The sequence below is a fragment of the Monodelphis domestica genome, chromosome 3 (assembly GCF_027887165.1).
Source record: "Monodelphis domestica isolate mMonDom1 chromosome 3, mMonDom1.pri, whole genome shotgun sequence".
Lineage (NCBI taxonomy): Eukaryota > Metazoa > Chordata > Mammalia > Didelphimorphia > Didelphidae > Monodelphis > Monodelphis domestica.
Window position 1 is genome coordinate 188729886 of NC_077229.1, and position 12977 is coordinate 188742862.

Genomic DNA, 12977 nt, shown 5'->3' on the forward strand with positions numbered 1-12977 from the left:
ATTTAGTACAGCAAGGTACAACCAGCCCAGCCTAGGATATGGACAGAGCAACTACAATTTCCCACAGGTGCCCAGCAGCCACCCCATGCAACCAATAACCCTCACTCCCTTGATCCTATACTCCAACCCAACTAGTTACAATCAGAGCAGTTATTGACAACAAAGTAGCTATGGTCATCAGGGCAGCTAGAGGCAGCAGTTCCCTATTAGTTATTATGAAAATAGGATTAACTCTCCCCTTGCCTATTTTTAGCTAATCAAATCAAGAACTTAAAGTACCCCTACTTACCATTAAGTATGAGAGTTCACAAGTCACTTACTCGAGTAAGTGACAACTCCAAAGGTCACTGTCCCTCTCCCTTGGGCAGTGCTAAGCAAAATGAAAGATTGCCATTGGTTTCTGTGAAGAAAAAGGAGTGACAGGAAGTGACGTGGAAAAAAAGAGGTATAAAAAGAGACCAACATGGTATAGCATTCATTCCCTTCCTGGTATTTGGAGATACTGGTTCCAAGCATTCCTTTCCTGGCTTTTGGAGAGATTGGTTGTGGAGATTCCTGCTTTGGCTTTGGAGGAGGCTGCATTGGTGGGAACCCTGGCTGAAGACACCACATGACTTCTGGCTTGGAGAGATTCCTGCCTTGGTGGCTCTGCAATGAAACCCTCTCTGCTAGTTAGTGCTTCAGTAGGACACTCCTTTCAGCATGAGTTCTTTGGAGAGACTCTTTGACTTGAATCCTGCATCGGCATGCTGGTCAGTGATTCAGACGTCCACATGGAGATTAGAACTTTGTCAGGAAGTAAGCTGAATTTCATCAGATCAGCACTTAGGGTAGGCTAGGCAACTCCTACCTCTTTCACTCCTACATTTCATACTTCAGGGCAGAGGACATGGTGGAATGGAGATCAATGGAAGCAGGACCAGACTTTGACTTAAGTCTCACTGGTGGATACAGATGAAGACTCAGAAAAAAAAAAAGCTATTTATATATGGGAAGTGAATGAAAATGTGACTGCTGATGAATTGGCAAACTTTTTCAGTGTGGAGTTGTCAATATGAACAAAAGAAATGAGCAGTTGATTAACATGTACTTAAACAAGGAAAGTGGAAAATCAAAAGGAGATGCCTACTGCAAAGGTTGAATTAGAATGATTTCATGGGAAAGACTTCCAGGGTAGCAAACTCAAAGTATCTCTTGCTCAAAAGAAATCTCTAATTAATAATGCATAAGCTAGTATGCTACCCCACAAAGGCAGAGGGATGCTTCTCCTGCTCCAAGGAGGTCATGTAGGGCCAGGAAGTCCCACCAGTAAAATGGGATGAAGAGGAAGAAATGGGAAGTTTTCCTCCAAGAATATCCAGGAGTTGCCAAGGAAACCCCTCAGGAGGAGGAAATGTCCTGTGCAGAACAGGGGATTGGCAGTGCCCTAACTGTGGACTGGTGTGGAAACCAGAATTTTGCCTGAAAAGAGTGTACTCAGTGTAGGGCCTGTAACCAGAAGAATTTCTTCCACCACTATTTCTACTTCCAGGTGGTGATCATGCTAGAGGTTGCCCAAGGGGTAGAAGAATAGTCTTATGAACTGTGGTGGGCCAGCAGTATCTTCTAAGGAGACCAAAGTGGAGATAGAGGTAGTACTTTTGGGGAGACCAAAGAATGGATCAAGGAGACTTTTGTGGAGGAAGAAAAGGAGAACCTAGATGTCCTCCTGGACCTCTCATGGAGCAAATGAGAAGAAGAGGATATGAAAGACCCAGAAACATGGATAAAAGTGACTATCACCAGAAGCATAAACTTGGACCCTACTAGAGGCAGAAACTCTCACAATGTTTTAATTTTATAATTCCTATTCATAAAATTGGCTACAAAATTATGATTTTTTTTCTGTACTTTAGTATTTTTTACCATTTGGGAATACTAAAACAAATTTTAAAATGTTTAAGCCTATTTACTTGGTGTTTAATAAACCCAAAGATCTCAGCTTTTTGGATAAAAATTCACTATTTGGCAAAAAATGCTGGGAAAGGTGGAAAATAGTATGGTAGAAACTAGGTATAGACCAATATTTCATACCCTATATCAAGATATGGTCAAAATGTGTATATTATTTAGACATAAAGGATGATATCATAAGTAAATTAGGGGAACATACATAAAATAGTTTACCCATTAGATCTATGGAAAAGAGAAGAATTTATGACCAAACAAGAAATAACATTACAAGATACAAAATGAATAATTATGATTATATTTTAAAAGTTTTGTACAAACAAAACCAATGTAACCAAGATTAGAACAGAAAAAACAAGCCGGGGGAAAAATTTATAACAAATTTCTCTGATCAAGGTCTCATTTCTCAAATATATGAAGAACTAAGTCAAATTTATATGAAGAATACAAGCCATTCCCCACTTGACATATAGTCAAAGGATACGAACAATTAGTTTTCAGATGAAGAAATCAAAACTACCAATAATCATATAAAAATGTTCTAAATCACTCTTGATTAAAGAAATGCAAATTAAAACAACTCTGAGGTACCATCTCACATCTATCAGATTGGCCAATATGACAAATAAAGTGATAAATGTTGCAGAGGATGTGAACACTAATTCATTGTTGGAGTTGTAAACTGACCTGACATTCTAGAGGACAATGTAGAACTATACTCAAAGGGCTATAAAACCATGCATACCCTATGATCCAGTCATCCTACAACTGAGTCTGTATACCAAAGAGATTTTTTTAAAAGGGGGAGGGGAAGGGAGCCTACTTGTACAAAATTGGGGAATGGCTGAACAAATTATAGTATATGTTGGTGAGGGAATATGATTGTGCTCTAAGAAATGATGAATAGGACGATTTCAGAAAGAGCTGGTAAGACCTTCAAAAACTGATGCAGAGTGAAATTAAGCAAAACCAGGAGACCACTATACATAGTAACTGAAATACTGTAGGATGACCAAATGTGATAAGACTTAGCTATTCTCAGCAATGCAATGATCCAGGACAATTCTGAGGGACTTATGAGAAAGAACACTATCCACCTCTACAGAAAGAAATGTTGGAGTCAGAATGCAGATGAAAGCAAAATTTTCACTTTAGTTTATTTGGGTTTTTATTTTATATGAGTATTCTCTTATAACAATGAACAATACGGAAATAGGTTTTGCATAACAATACTTGTATAACCCTGATCAAATTGCTTATCATCTCCAGGAAGGAGAGGAAGGCAATTTGTATCTTATAACTTCAGAAACGTATGTGGCAAATCGTTATTACATAGATTGTTTTTTGGGTTTTTTTTAGAATTCATTTGTACTTTCATTATTTGAGTTTTCTCTTTAAAAGAAATCTTTTAGGCCACTTGTCCATTTTGTAGGGTTAGTTTAAGTCCAGTTTGCTAGGGTAAAATAAAATAGCTTTAAAAAAATGTTTAAATCTATTTATTGAATAATCCTAGACATGTACTGAAATAATACAAATCATTTTAACATAGGAAACATAATTCTGTACTAGTCTGTTTGTCTTAAAAATAGAATCTGATACAGATATCATTAGAGGACTAATTTTTTAAATTATATGGTTAAGCATTGTTATAAAGATTAAATAAAACTATTTGGATTCATTTTGTGTTTTGACTTTTTGTGGTCCCTGAAATAACACAAATATACTGGATCTGTTAGAAATATGAAACAAAAGCACAACAGGGATGGATTTCAAGTTTAAAAATTAAATGGACAAATTTTCCTCAGAGTAACACAAAGCATGTAAATATTGACATGTGTGTTATGCTTGTGTTTGTATACATGTCATTTCTGCTTTACACGTGGCTGTTGGTAGTAGCTAGCAGTTTAGTCACTGTTTTGTTTATAGTCAATTTAAGAAGGATTGTTGTGAGAAGGCATTTGCATTTTTAAACTCTGAAATAAATATTTAAAATTTTAAAGTCCTCAAAGTTACTAAATTTTTTCTTATAAAATATCATTTTAAGATTTTTCCTTTTTATAAAAATATACAATTATATACATCTTTTGGAGAAAAAAAAAACATTCACTCTCTTCAACTAATCCTTATGTTCCCTAAAGTAAGGCATAAGCCCCCAATTCAGTGAGGTGCTAGAAGAAAATATTAATTTAAAAAAGAGAAAAAATTTAATGTTGCTAATATTCATTATGTAAGATTCTCACTAGCAGCTTCACTCAATTCATCAGACATATAGCACTGTAGAAGAGGGAAGAATTCCACATCACAGAGGAACAAAACCCTCATTCCTTTGCTTTCAACTGATTCAGATATATTACAAATTGTGTGTGCCTAGCTGAATAGATAAGCAAGTGTGGACAAGAGGCCTAAAAAGATTTCTTATAAAGAGAAAATTCAAATTAAAAAAGTACAAGTGAACTTCAAAAAAAAAACTCCAACCAATTCTACTCCCCCCAAAAAACTCCAACCAATTCTACTTCTAATATGGGCAATTCATCAGTCATATCATAAGGTATAAACAATAACCTAATAAGATTCATTAAGATTAGCAAAAAATTTGAAATCATGAAGACATGAAAAGTTTGCAAAGTGTTTATATATATATATGTTCTTGTTTGATCTAATTTGAGCTGATGATAGCAGACATTATGAATATAGTCAAGATATTTAAAAACAGCTTGTTTCTGAAAATGTTATCACCTATAAACTCTCACATTTGTGCACTTTATCTCTGCAATAGTATCTTTTTACTTATTTTAAAAGCTTCCAAATGAAGTGTTTCAAAGGTTTTTGAAGCCATTTGTTAAAAATCCAAGTTTCTAATTATTTTGCAAGCACAACAGATTAACATAAGAGATGATAAATTTATTAACTAACCTAATTTCAACAATCTTAGCAGATTATACAAATTTATAAAAAGTAAACTAGATACAAAAATTAGTGTCATGATTTAGTAAAGTATATGCAATGAGGGACATCTTCCATTTGTAGCTGAGAACCTCTGTTAAGTACCTCTTTTCAATGATACTCATCAAAACCAAGTAAAAAATTTGAACTTTGAATAATAAAACGACATTTGTATCATTAAAATAAAAAATTCAAATGCATATGATCTTCACATATAGAGACTTAAGAAGAAATTAAACCCAGGCAGCTATGTAGCGAAATGGATTGAGAGCCAGGCCTAAAGATAGAAGATTCTGGGTCCAAATGTAGCCTCAGACACTAGCTATGTGACTTTGGGCAAGTCACAACTCCAATTGCCTAGCCCTTATTGTTCTTCTAAGATAGAAGATAATGGGTTTTTAAGGGAAAAAAAATGAAATTAAATCCATATGAGAACAAGGTAAGGAAAATGTTTTCAGTGTTATCCTGTGTTACTGAATATCCCTCATGATGCTTTCAGTGAAAATATAAGCAAATTTACATTCAATTACAAAAAAGAATTTATTTTATCCACCTTCATGTCTGCCAAAAACAAAAGAGTAAGAGCAGGATAGCAACTTTTCCTCAGGCAAAGATAACAATAATGATAGGCAGAAAAAAGGCAATATAAGAGAAATCTGCAATTACAGTATAATAGGGATTCTTAATCTTATGTCATAAACCACCTTTGGAAGATAAAACCTCAGACCCCTTCTCAGGAAAAATGTTGAGGAGTTTTTAAACCCTTACCTTCTGTCTTAGAATCAATACTATGCACTGGTTCCAAGGTAGAAGAATAAGGGCCAGGAAATGGGGGTGAAGTGACTTGCCATGGGTTACACAGCTAGGAATTCTCTTAGGCCAGATTTGAAGCCAGGATCTCTGGTCTCCAGGCCTGGCTCTCTTATCCACTCAGCCACCTAGCTACCCAAAAAATGTTTATAAAGGTATAAAATTAAATAAACAAGATTATAAAGGAAATCAATTATACTGAAATGTAGATATCAAAATATTTTTTAAAAACAAGTTCATAAAACTCAAAATTGTTAAACCCTATAACAAAAGAAGATAGGCTTACAGGAGAAAGAAAAAGCTCAAATGTGTAATAAGTCATATTAAGTATGAAGGTGACCAAATAGGGTAAGAATATGTAATAGAATATCCAATAAATATAAGACTATATTCTGGAATATTTGTTAAGGTAGGAAAAAAATAAGAATTTTTTAAAAGAACTGTTAAGAACAAGATACTCCAAATGAATATATTTAAACTAAAAGAAGGAAGAGAGGATTTTGTATTCTTTTATCTATGTGGGAAAACAATTTTTAATCCAAAAAATAAAGAGAAAAAATATAAATAAAAGTAAGCTTAAGGAATATGGGACAGGGGAAGGAAATAGGGGAGAAGTGTGTAGACTGGGGTAAGGAGACTAGGATAAGATCTATATTAGAAGATCCAACCATGTGGACAAAATTCTGATTTTTAAAGGTGCAATTGTGGAAAAGAAAAATAACACTATAAAAGAATTTAAATTAAAAATTATAAACTGCCACTAATTCCCCCTTTAATTCTGAGTAATATAGAATAGGGGTAGACACTTCACTCTTTTATTATAACTCTAAAAGGGCTAATACAAGGACCCAAAAATATGAATGCAATGACAGCCAAAAGGACTAGTTATAATGACAGCCAAAAGGACTAGTTATCAAGGAAGCCACTAATCACAATCATTGTCAGGAAAGAGAAGTAAGGCCAGTGGATAACAGTGGTATCTCTTCTCTGCTCAGCAAAAGTGGCTTCTACCACTCAAAGAGGATTTAATTTTTTTGCTGATTTTAAAGATGAAATGAAGTATAGAATGAGGTGAGGGTCCCCTACTTCTTGGAAGGATTTAAAATTGTTTTAAGACACAAATGGGCAGAATAACCTTAGCAAGAAGGGCAATCTCACCCTTTTAAGAACAAAATACAGTCACCACTATTACTACCTTTACCACACCCACATTTTAACATGAGAAGATCGGAAATTTATGAATACACCTCAAAGGACCAAACAGTGTCAATTGATGCACTGCATTTTTAAACCATAAAAAAAGTATATTTGGTACAAAGAAAAATTTTATTTCAAAATAAAAATGTTTATGTCAAGTGATATGCATATATCTTATAACGTTATAGTTTATAACAACTTTACACACATTATCTTATTTGATCTTCAAAATAATGCTATGAAAAAAACCCTACTATCCCCATTTTATAGATGAAGAAATTAATACCCAGTAAGGTCAAGTGACTTACCCATGGTCACAGAGTAAGAACTGGAGGTAGAATTCAAAACCAGGTCTCTCCTGACTCCAAATCCAGTGCTGCTTTTCCACTATAGCACGCTGCCTCTCTAAAGAAGAGATGTAGAGAGGGTTTAAAGTATGGAGGAGAGGAGTCGAGGGAGATTATAATAAATGACTGTAATTTTGTCAGTAAGGCAAGAGTCAAGAACAAAAGCAAAGGTGAGTAAAAAAGTCAACATCAATAACAAATGAGGATGCTGCCAAAGTGTCAACTTCCAAGAACAAGAAATGTGCAAAAGTGTACGCATATTAATTCTTTATTATTTCTTAAAGAAATCTAATCAGTACAAAAGGGTTTTCACAATCAGCAAAATGAAAGAGCCCCCAAACTTCTTTAGTCAGCTAGCACTTCATCTTCTTGCCAACTGAAACACTGGTTTGTGACATAAGTTCACCTTTAAAACATGGAAAAGCTTAGATTTGAACTAAAAGAACAATTAAACAACACAAACAAAACCAATGAAGTTATTTTACCTATGGGATCCCTGACTGATTTTTTTTCCCATTAGTAACCCCTCAACAGAAAAATGGTCTCCCACTCCTACATTTTCTATTTCAGAAAATGAACTAAATGCTAATAAAACTAAATACATTAAAACATCTGTCTTAGAAAAATCAATTAGTAATAAAAGTCTATATAGCAAAAAATGTTTCTTTTTATAGCAAAGTTAGTTATCTCATTTTACTAAAATTATACAACAGAATCCAAGTTATTAAAAAAACACATTTTAAATAGAAAATACTCATCTAGAGTAGAATATATCCTTTAAATTGAGAATTATCTTATGATCTAATATCTACCATAGTGTACTTCTCATCAATATCGCTTGCCCAGCTCCCATACATAATCTCTAATCTAGAAAAAAATCTAAAAATTGCATCAGATCAAACCACTAGCAAAAAACTCAAAATAAGCAACAGAACAGATAAATAATCTGGTAGGCTTCTCATAGACAAAGGAAGCTACCCAAAGAAAGTCCCACATAAAAGCTCCAAAAGCATGGAAATTGGAAACTACCAAGACCAATAACAACCAGTCCAAGACAGCCCAGGGCCAGGGGCTCCAAATCCCGATCCTGTTCTGAGATGTCATTGAGGGAATTAAAGATTCAATACTCTGAACCTGAAAGATCTAGTGTATACTAACTCTAGGAAATGAAGGTTAGTATAGGGACCCAAGTGACCCAGGGTGAGATCAAATAGAGCCCAGTCACTCCATTCAAAAACATATCTAGAGGTGGAAGGCTAGCCTTGGCACCCAACAAGGGCTGGAAAAAAGGAGAAAATCAAATAATTATAATAAAATACCCCAAAATCCAACCAGAAGGAATAACTCTATATAAGTAGATATAATCAAGAGGAAATGGTGGATTTTCTGTAAGGATTATATGACATTCAAAGAAATGAAACAGGAAATTGAAAAAAACAAAGTAAAATTCTTGAAAATTTCTTTAAAAGAAACCAAGCAGCTTAGAAATATAAAGTGGTAAGCCTAAGTAATAGCTTCCCTAAAAATCATAATGGCCAAACAAAAATTAATGACTCCACTAGTAAACAATAAACTATGAGGGGGAAGTTAAACTATGTATACAAAGAGGGGATGGTAGTTAGCTGATTAGGATGATAGGTTAAAATAAATAAAATGGGGGGGGGGATAATACTAAAAGAAATGGGAAAAGAGAAGTAAAATGGGACAAAATATATCACATAAAGAAGTGCTGGGAGTTGGGGGAGGGGGGAGTAGGAACCAACATAATGGAAGAAAGAGGTTGTCAACAGGTAATACTTAAACTGAACTCTCACTGGAATTGGCTCAGAGAGAGAACAGCCAGACTCATTGGGGTATAGAATTGTATCTAACCCTATAGAAAAGTAGAAGGGGAATAATAAATGGGGTGGTAGGGAAGGGAATAATACAAGGGAGGGAGAGGTTTGGGGAAGGGGGGGGGGGTGACCAAAAAGTTCTATAGTAAGAGGGAAGTAAAGGGGATGGTGGTAGTAAGAGGAGTAGCATTAGGGAGGGGAGACTGACTAAAAGCAAAAAAGCTGTAGGGGAGGGTAAGAGGGATAAAAGAAAAAGTAGAATTAAAGGAGGAAGTCAAAATGGAGGAGAATACCCAGATAGTAATCCTAATTGTGAATGTGAATGGAATGAACTCACCCATAAAAAGGAAGCAGAGAGCAGAGTAAATTAAACACCAGAATTCTAGCATATGTTGTCTACAGGAAACACACATGAGGCAGACAGACACATGGTAAAGGTAAGAGGCTAGAACAGAATCTATTAGGTTGGAACTAAGACAAAGAAGGCAGGAGTAGCAATCATGATCTCAGACAAAGCTAAAGAAAAAAATAGATTTGATTAAAAGAGACAAGAAAGGAAACTATATCTTAATAAAAGATAATATGAATAATGAAGAAATATCAGTACTCAATATATATGCACCAAATGGTACCACTTCCAGATTTTTAAAGGAGCTTATGGAGAAAATAGATAGTAAAACCATATTAGTGGGGATCTCAACCTTCCCCTATCACAACTAGATAAATCAAACCAAAAAATAAAGAGGAAAGAAGAAAGGGAAGTGAATGAAATGTTAGAAAAAATAGAACTAATAGATGTCTGGAGAAAATTGAAAATGAATAAAAAGGAATATACTTTCTTTTCTATAGCACATGGTACATATACAAAGATTGACCATGTACAAGGACACAAAAACATTAAAAACAAATGCAGAAGTCAAAGAGCACATGGAATTTTCTATACCTATAATCCCCACCTTTACAAAGAAGCCTCCAAAATTCACAAATTAAATTTCCACAAATTAAATAATTCCTAAGGTCTCCTTGGGATACCTCATGTTTTTCATCAATTGAATTTCTACAAGAAGTGATGATTATCACAGTTAACATTAATTCTCATTAATCTTAATTGGTAGCTTATTCAGATAAATTAGGTTGAAAATGCTGCCACTGTAAGCAATTTTATCCTTTTTTCCCTAGTTTGCTATTAACTGCTACTCTAACAAACTGATAACTTGAATATACACATACATATACATGTATGTTTTCAAGTTATCATTGAAGGAATCTCTACAAATATTTATATACATATGTATATGAGTATGCATGTTTGTATTATCATCAAGTCATTAATGACTTGACTCTGAAAAGACTTTCATTTCTTCTCTGATAAGATATAGTAACTGATTTTTTTGGTGGTTTGGTGCTCACTAATGCTTTCTTATTCTCTTCATGAAGAATGTATTCATGATAAAGTAAGTATGAAATTTTTATTTAATCTAATAAAGGCTTTTTAATTTCTTGGTCTAAAAAAACAAATGCAGAGAAGCAGAAATAATAAATGCAACTTTCTCAGATCATGTGATCAAAATCATAATAAGGGTTCATGGAGAAGCAAATTTAAGATCAAATGGAAATTAAATAATCTAATTCTTCAAAGATGGTGGATCAGAACAAATCAAAGAAATAATTACTGATTTCACTGAAGAGAATAACAATGAGAGACAACATACTAAAATCTCTAAGATAGAGCCAAAGCAGTATTCAGGGGAAAATTTATATCCCAGAGAGTCTGTATCAACAAAATAGAGGGAGATCAATGAACTGGGATTGCAACTTAAAAAACTAGACAAAGAACAAATTGGAAAAAAAAACACATATAAAAATAAATTGGAAATCAAAAATCAAAGGAGAAATTAATAAAATTGGAAGTAAAAGAACTATCGAACTAATAAATAATGCTAGAAGCTGGTTCTTTGAAAAAACAAGAGAGAAAGTATTGGTTAATCTAATTAAAAGGAAAGAAGATAATCAAATCAACAGTATCAAAAATAAAAAGGGTGATATCACTTCAAAGGAAAAGGAAATTAAGACAATTGTTAAAAGGTTTTTTGTGCAATTATGACAAGAAATATGAAAATCTAGGTGAAATGGGCTAATATTTACAAAAATAAATTAGTCAGATTAACAAAAGAGGAAACAGAATACTTAAATAGTGCCATATCAGGAAAATAAATTGAACAAGCCATTAAGGAACTCCCTAAGAAAAAATCCCCAGGGCCAGATGAATTCACAAGGGAATTCTCAATACTATACAAACTATTTGACAAAATAAGCAAAGGAGTTTTACCAAATTCTTTTTATGACACAAGTATAGTACTGATTCCCAAGCCAGAAAGACCAAAAACAGAGAGAGAAAACTATATACATCAAACTCCTTAATGAACATAGATGCAAAAATCTTAAATAAATACTAGCAATGAGACTACAGCAATATATCACAAGGATTATTCACTATAACCAGGTGGAATTTATGCCAGGAATGCAGGGCTGTTTTAATATTAGGAAAACCATCTGCAAAATTGACCATTTCAACAAGAAAACTAATAGAAATCACATGATCATCTCAATAGATGCAGAAAAAGCCTTTGACAAAATACAACACCCATTCCTATTGAAAACACTATAAAATATAGGAATAGAAGGGCCTTTCCTCAAATTAATAAGCAGCATTTATTTAAAACTGTCAGTAAGTATCATCTGTAATGGGGAAAAGTTACAAACCTTCTCAGTAAGATCAGGAGTGAAGCAAGGATGCCCATTATCACCAGTACTATTTAATAACGTACTAGAAATGCTAGCAGTTGCTATTAGAGAAGAAAAAGAAATATGTGGGATTAAAGTAGGCAATGAGGAAACCAAACTATCACTGTTTGCAGGTGATATGATGGTTTACTTAGAGAATCTGAGAAAATCAACTAAAAAGCTAGAGGAAATAATTTTAGCAAAGCTACAGGGTACAAAATAAATCCACATCAATCAGCAGCATTTCTATGTATTTCCAACAAAACTCAGCAGCAAGTAATAAACAGAAGGAGAAATTCCATTCAAAGTCACTCTAGACAATCTAAAATATTTGGGAATCTATGTGCCAAGACAGACTCAGGAATTGTATGACCACAACTACAAAACACTTTTCACACACAAATAAAGTTATATCTAAATAACTGGAAAGACATTGATTGCTCATGGATAGAATGAGCTAATATAATAAAAACTGATGATCCTACCTAAACTAATTTACTTATTCAGTGCCATACCTTTCAAACTACCAAAAAACTTTTTTCATTGAATTAGAAAAAAAATATAGCAAAGTTCATCTGGAAGAACAAAAGAGCAAGAATATCAAGAGAACTAATAAAAAAAAGTGAAGGATGGAGGCTTAGCAGAAGCAGATCTCAAACTGTACTATAATGCAATGATCATCAAAACAATCTGGTGCTGGTTATGAGACAGAAGGGTGGATCAGTGGAATAGACTTAGGGTAAATGACCTCAGCAACCTAGTGTTTGATAAAACCCAAAATCTGTGACAGAGGTCTGTATTCAAGAGTGGCAGGCTGAGGTGCTGCTGAATCTTCTCTCCTTAATGGGGGAGGGGCCCCAGGAGGTCTGGAATCTTAAGGAGCAAGAAGGTTCGGACTGGGAGGCAGTTAGCTCTCTCTTCCTTGAGACAGGAAAGGGGAAGGTCTGACCAAGACTTGATTCTGAGGAAAGACCTATCTTTCTCTTCTGGTGACTGAACATTCTTCCTCCCATCAATTCCCACCCAAAGTGGCCAGCTGGAGAAAACATTAAGCCTCTGACAAGACTACCTCACAGAGTTCCTGGTGTCCTGGGTCTGAACTGTGCCATTT

The 12977-nt window shown here is 34.2% G+C and overlaps 1 protein-coding gene and 1 pseudogene across 9 annotated transcripts in view; one reads left to right on the forward strand and one right to left on the reverse strand.

The window, feature by feature from the left end:
* Window positions 1-12977, reverse strand: part of WWP1 (WW domain containing E3 ubiquitin protein ligase 1) — a 176164-nt gene that overhangs the window by 143030 nt on the left and 20157 nt on the right. For 4 of the 9 annotated variants that reach the window (XM_056823349.1, XM_007488064.3, XM_007488066.3 and 1 more), the window contains exon 2: window positions 7209-7305. The exons of 2 other annotated variants lie outside the window; for them this stretch is intronic. The gene's annotated coding sequence lies outside the window, so the exon portion shown is untranslated. Of the gene's footprint in view, window positions 1-289; window positions 401-7208; window positions 7306-12977 lie in introns of all 9 variants that reach the window. 3 more of the 9 variants (XM_056823350.1, XM_056823348.1, XM_056823347.1) reach the window with 1 other exon arrangement.
* Window positions 908-1809, forward strand: LOC130458085 (RNA-binding protein EWS-like; annotated as a pseudogene).